At 42.7% G+C, this 6872-nt stretch overlaps 1 pseudogene; it reads left to right on the top strand.

Annotated features, from left to right (window-relative positions):
- Positions 1–5106: 5106 nt before the first annotated feature.
- Positions 5107–5835, top strand: LOC118720123 (annotated as a pseudogene).
- The last annotated feature ends 1037 nt before the right edge of the window (positions 5836–6872 follow it).

Raw genomic sequence — 6872 nt, 5'->3', positions numbered from 1 at the left:
TAGTATTTTGGAATAGAAATATCAATTACTAAAATAAGGCTATCCTTATGACTGGAGGGCTTTTATTACATAAGAATGACTGAAGACATCAACGGCCCAGCTCTGAGATTTCCTTTCAGATAAAAATTTAGTCCACTGAACAACTGGAGAAAAGAATAAAGTTGTTTTGTGCACATATCTGTGCACAAAACAACTGGAATATAAAATATTCCATTTAATGTTATAATCTTTTGTTTAAGCATTTGATAACAGGAATACTGTCTGTTTTTCTAAAATTTACTGTAACGATTTGAATAAACCATCTAAACTTAGGGTTACAGCTAATTAAAGATGAGTTCCAAGAGACATGGTCAGAATGCCCAATTCAATTATATAAGGATAGACTCGCAGTCTTTCCAGATATGAATGATAGATATTTGCTTATTTAAATATGTCTGAGATTTTTACCCAGCAAGTTTCTGTTGAAATCTTCACTATCAGGATATTTTATTCTAGACTAAAATGTTTAGATAAAAAGGGAAATAAACATATTTTCAAAACAGGCAAGTGTGAGGAAGTGTAATTCAAATTGTAAAATTTAAAATACAAACTTTCAGGGAGATTTTTTTTTTCATCCATTTTTAACTGTTGGTTTTATACCCAAATAGGTTTTATACTAAAAATATTATTTAAGTGTCATAATAACCAAAATGACCAGGTAGGTCATTGATCGTTTGACCATAGACAGAATAAGAATCACATTTGCAAAACCACATCATGAGATATGACATGTTAATGGCAGATGGTTGAGTAGCTAACTAGGGACATTTTACTGCTGAGTTATCTACCATAACTGTTTAGAGATGTATTTCTCATCAGTAAAGATGGAGAATTTCCCTTGCTTCCTTCTTCTTCATAAAAACATAGTTCTCCAAATAAAAGAGATATATTGTAACTGCAAAGTAATTGGACCTTCCCAGAAATGCGGTGCTTCAGCAATGCATTTTTTTTTCAAATTCTGTTCAAAACATTCTGTAGAAGAAACAGATGGAGGGGGCAGTAAATGATTTGCTTGGGTGAGGTCAAGTTAGTGAGAAGAACCCTGAAATTTAAAAAGTGGATACCAAATTTGATGGCTTATGCATTTTACTACAATATTAATTATCCTATTATTCATTATACATCTATTTAATAAGCAATTACTATGTGCCCCAGAAGTATATCCTTGGAAACTCAAAGCAGGAGTCTATGTATCATTTGGGAAGACTACTGTACACGAAATAAATAGCAATATTGGACTTTAGGAAAATCTGCATGTAGACAGGCAGTAGATCCCAGAACCACCTCCCTCTGTTCCCTGTTTCTCAAGCTATCTCACCCTGCTGAAAGAATTCAGTTTCTTTAGTACTACCATTTTTTGTAAGCCTTGACTTAACTACCAACACTTAGGGATGCCCTATGAATTTCCATCATTCAGGAACCCAAGGGACCCTCCAAATTAAAGAATTCTCAGCCCTTTGATAAATGCAGTTTCTAGCCAAAATGGGTTTGGCTCAGTGGATAGAGCGAGGGCCTGTGGACTGAAAGGTCCCAGGTTCGAGGACATGTACCTTCGTTGCGGGCACATCCCCAGTTGGAGGTGTGCTGGAGACAGCTGATGATGTTTCTCTCTCATCGATGTTTCTAACTCTCTATCTCTCTCCCTTCCTCTCTGTAAAAAATCAATAAAATATATATATATATATTAAAAATTTAAAAAGAAAAAGATAAATCCAGTTTCTAGTATCAATGGCTGTAACCCCCCACTGCTATGGTTCACCCACTTCAAGCATTTCTTGGTTTCCCTTTGGAAATTAGAATTCTCTCTCTCTCTCTCTCTCTCTCTCTCTCTCTCTCTCTCTCTCTCTCTCTCTCTCTCTTTCTCTCATTCTCAAGTGATATCTTGGGTGGATAATGATGACTTTGTTGCAACTTATTCATCTTTCAACTAGTGAACTTCTAAGTACTTTTCATGCTCATTTCTAAAGCTCCAAATGCATAAATTCTCTAACATTCACATCAGGACCATCAAAACTAGCACAATTTTGAGGTTAAAATTAGGTGCTATGAATAATTATGATGAAACAATACACATGAACTGACTGTCTAAGGCAAACCAGGATACATGGTCATGCTAGATATAAGACATATATGTAAAACAGAAAGAAAAGATTGGAAAAGTTGCTGGGAGCAATAAAAATTTAAGTCATCCTGTTGCAACTCATTAAGCAAACAACAGAATTCCTGAGCATGAGTTGATATAGCGGTATTTTAACAAAACAACGAGACCTAATGCTCAAATATTTTTAGACCACTTGGAGACAAAATTAGACCAAACTGGCAGACTTTTGGGAGTTAAAAATATGTAGATCCTTTTAATCCAGGAATTCCACTTCTAAGAAATTTGCCCAATGAAATAATTATGGATATGTGCAAATATTTGACTAAAAAAACTTCACCCAGCAGTGCTTAAAGAAAGGAGGGGTGGGACTAATATTCATGAATAGTGAATTGGATTATATAAATTATCATAGCCATAGAACAAAATTCTATGCATTTAAAATAACACTATGAAACAACCCCCAAATGAAAGAACAAGAGAATTCTCCAGAAGAAGAGATAAATGAAGCAAAGATAAGAAATTGAGTTGAAATAGAGTTCAAAGTAATGATGGTAAATATTCTCAACAGCATAAAAAAAGATATATAGTAACTATGAAAAAAGAACAGTTGGAAATAAAGAATGACATAACACAAATAAAGAACACAATGAAGAAATACACAGCAGATTAGGGCAGTGGTTCTCAACCTTTCTGCCACAACTCTTTAATAGTTCCTCATTTTGTGGTGACCCCCAACCATAAAATTATTTTTGTTGCTACTTCATAACTGTAATTTTGCTACTGTTATGAATAGTAATGTAAATACCTGTGTTTCCTGATGGTCTTAGGCAACCCTGCTAGCAGTTCTCAATCTGTGGGTCAACCTGCCTTCCGCACATCCTTCCTTCCTTTCTCTTTCTTCCTTCTCATATTCCTTACTGTCTTCCTTCTTTCCCTTTTTCCTTCCTTTCTCTTTCTTCCTTCTCTCCTCCCTCCCTCCTTCCCTCCCTCCCTCCCTCCCTCCCTCCCTCCCTCCTTCCCTCCTCCCTCCCTCCCTCCCTCCCTCCCTCCCTCCCTTCCTTCCTTCCTTCCTTCCTTCCTTCCTTCCTTCCTTCCTTCCTTCCCTCCCTCCCTTCCCTTCCTTTCATCCTTGCTTCCTTCCTTTCTTTCTTCAATTCATCATTCCTTCCTTCCTTCCATCATTTATCCATCATTTCTTTCTTTTTTCCATTCATTCTTCCATCCTCCCTTCCTTCCTTACATCCATTCATCCATCATTCCTTTCTTTTTTCCATTCTTTCTTCCATCCTCCCTTCATTCCTTCCATCCATTCTTCCTTCCTTTATTCCTTCCTTACTTCCTCCCATTCATACCTACTTCCTTCCTTCCTTCCTCCCATCCATCACTTCTTCCTTTCTTTTTTCCTTCCTTCCTACCTTCCATCCACCCTTCCTTCATTTCTTTTATATAAGATTTGTCTTTTTAAAAATATGTTTTTCTTAATTTTAGAGATAAAGGAAGAGAGAGAAACATCAATGATGACAAAGAATCATGGATTGGCTGCCTCCTGAATGCCCCACACTGGGGATCCAGCTCACAACCCAGGCATATACCCTGACCAGAATAGAGACCGGGACCTTCAGTCCCCAGGCCAACGCTCTATCCACTGAACCAAACCAGCCAGGGCAATACCTCACCTCTTGAAGACCTGCTCCCTGACTCTGGCCCTTTAAGAAGACTATTGTTACAGGCCTGCAGACCAGCCCTGGGAGCCATGGAAACATGAGAATGTTTGGTTTCCTTTATCTGTTACTGCTTGGCAGTGGCTACCATTTGTACCTCTGAGACATCCTCCTCTTGCCTTTTTGTATTGCTTGGGTAACGATTGCCCTTTAATTTACCCCTGGTTAAGAAAGCCCTGAGATTTCTTGGGGGTGGGGGTGGGATGTCACTTTATTTAATCCTTTTATTTGCTCTGTGAACAGGTTAACTGCCATCAGTGGTCTTACAGGAGAGATGAACCCTAGCCACCTTCCTGCCTTCCTTCCCATCTCCTCTTTCCTTCCTTCTCTCCTTTCTTTCATACCTTCTCTCCTTCATTCCTTTCTAACTTCTTCACTCTCTTCTTTTCTTTCAACCTTCCTTCCTTCCTTTTTTCCTTCCTTCCTTTCTTCCTTCCTTCCTTCCTTCCTTCCTTCCTTCCTTCCTTTCTTCCTTCCTTCCTTCCATACATTCATCCATCCTTCCTTTCTTCCTCCATCGTTCCTTCCTTCTTGCCATCTATTCATTTTCCTTCCTTCCTTCCTTTCTTCCTTCCTTCCTTCCTTCCTTCCTTCCTTCCTTCCTTCCTTCCTTCCTTCCTTCCTTTTTTCCCTTTATATAAGATTTGTCTTTTAAAAACTATGTTTTTCTTGATTTTAGAGATAAAGGAAGAGAGAGAAACATCAGTGATGAGAGAAAATTATGGATTGGCTGCCTCCTGCATGCCCCACTCTGGGGATCAAGCGTACATCGTGGGCACATGCCCTGATCAGGAATCGAACCCTGACCTCCTGGTTCATAAGTTGACGCTCAACCATGCCTGCTGGCCTGTAGCGAATTTTAATTGTGTCTTTCAACAAAGGTCCGGAAGTGGAACTGCCTGTTTGAAAGTTTGTACATATTTTAATTGACTTTAGAGACAGAGAGAGAGGGAGAGAGAGAAACATCGATTTGGAGTTCCACTGACTGATGCATTCATTGGTTGATTCTTGTATGTGTTCTGACCAGGGACTGGGCTCTGCAACCTGGGCCTGTTGGGAAGACGCTCTAATCATTTAACTGTCCTGCCAGGGTGAAAATATGAATACCTTAAGGCTTTCAGTAAATCTTGCCCAAGGACCATTTGCCAGCAGAGCATGGGGGTCAAGGGTCTCCATTCTTGGATATGGCATTTCTCTCTCCAGTATAGCTCCACTCATCCCCTGGGGGAGGTCTAGGCTGTGGGTCCCATGCTCATGATGCCCTCTCTTGGTTTGCAGATCCCCTGGATACATAGCCATGGTCTTGTTGGACAAGGCCAATTGCCAGGCAGCGACGTTAGCCTTCAACATGCTGGGATGGATCTTTACCATGGTTTCCATGGGCCTGCCTAATTGGCGCATATGGTACATAGAGAACAGCCCCTCCCCTTCCTGGGGGCTGGCCTGTGTAGGGATGTGGAAGGTCTGCACTTACCAGCCCAATGTCCTCCAGAGCAGACCCATAGCGTGTCACCGCTACACCTACAGTGACGCCTACCTGCCATTGGATATCCTCCTCGCTCAGTACCTGCTGCTCATCGCCAGCCTCCTGGGGCTGCTGGGGAAAGGGCTCATAATCATGGGCCTGCGGAGAGTGTATGCGGGACAGCTTCAGAAGGACACCATCAGTAATCTGTTCTTCACCTCCAAAATCCTGAGCATCATAGCTGGAGCATTTATCTTCATCGCTGTCCTCTGTAACTACCATGCTGTGCTCAATGAAGAGGGCATAGACTTCCCGCCCTCCTTCCACATCCCCTACAGGCCAGACCGGCAGGAGATGGGCAGCACCGTGTATCTGGCGATTCTGGCTGCATTCCTAATGCTGTTGAGTGGGCTGTTTACCATCTCTTTCCAGCTGCCCCAGAAGCCAAATATACCCCAAGTCTCTAAGAGTGAAGTTCCCGGTTGCATAGCTTTGCAAATCCACGATGAGCAGTTTATGGGGGCGAAGTAACTATTAAATAGATCCAAGGACTCATGGCCATGGCAAAGGTCATCTTTAGCAGCAAGTGGTCATATTCTGTACAAATTGGGCTCATCGATTGGTTAAGAAATTTTCATTAAAAAAATTCCAGAGAAACCACTTTTCACCTGTCTTACTGAATCTAGTTTTTAATTATTATTGAGTTAACTAATAAACTGGTGTTCAAAATTTGTGCCCATCAAAAGAGGATTAATTAGAGGAAATATTTGAATATTCTATTTGCCCTTATAATAGAAGTGTCAGAGATGAAAGAAAATTAGTAAAATGTATATGAAAATCTTCCTCCTGTCAGAGTCTGTGGCACACCACCGAACCCAGAGTTGAGTCCCTGCCACCCCTGTGAGCCTCAAAATTGTGGGATACCCAAACCCAGCCAGCCCCCCTCCCATTGGGCTAGATCCAGACCCGGTTGTCCCACCTTCGTGAAACCCTGCCAGATGGAGCAGGGGGAGACACAGCATCAGGCCTCCTGGCCCAGCACCAGGGTCGGAACATAGCCTGAGGTCCCCCAGCCTGGGCCGGGGAAGGGGGCGCATCCTGAGGTTTTCCATCAAGCCCTGCTGTATGGAGGCATGGCCTGAGGTCTCCCAGCCTGTGCCACAGCGGGGGGCGTGGCCTGAGGCCCCCAACTCTGGCCAGGGTGGGGGGTGTGGCCTGAGGTCTCCCAGTCTGGGGCAGGGGTGGGGCATGAACTGAGGTCTCCCAGTCTGGGCCAGGTGGGGGCGTGGCCTGAGGTCCCATGTCAAGCTCCACCAGTTGGTCATGTCGCCTGAGGTCCCCATTCAAGCGCTGCCAGGTGGGGGATACAACCCTGCCACCTTGGTGCCAGGGTTGGGGGCATGGGCTGAGGCCCCTGTCCAGCCTCACTGGGGCACAGCCTTAGGTATTGCTGATTGCTCGTTAAGGCTCTTTACAAAAACTCAGCCTATGCTGTGGGCGCAGCCCTCTTGTGTTATGGAAACCCTGCCTCCGCTGTGGGCACTGC

The sequence above is a fragment of the Pipistrellus kuhlii genome, unplaced genomic scaffold (assembly GCF_014108245.1).
Source record: "Pipistrellus kuhlii isolate mPipKuh1 unplaced genomic scaffold, mPipKuh1.p scaffold_m20_p_16, whole genome shotgun sequence".
In the NCBI taxonomy this organism is placed as follows: Eukaryota; Metazoa; Chordata; class Mammalia; order Chiroptera; family Vespertilionidae; genus Pipistrellus; species Pipistrellus kuhlii.
Note: the sequence above shows the minus strand (reverse complement) of the source record. Positions and strands in the feature narration are given on the sequence as shown.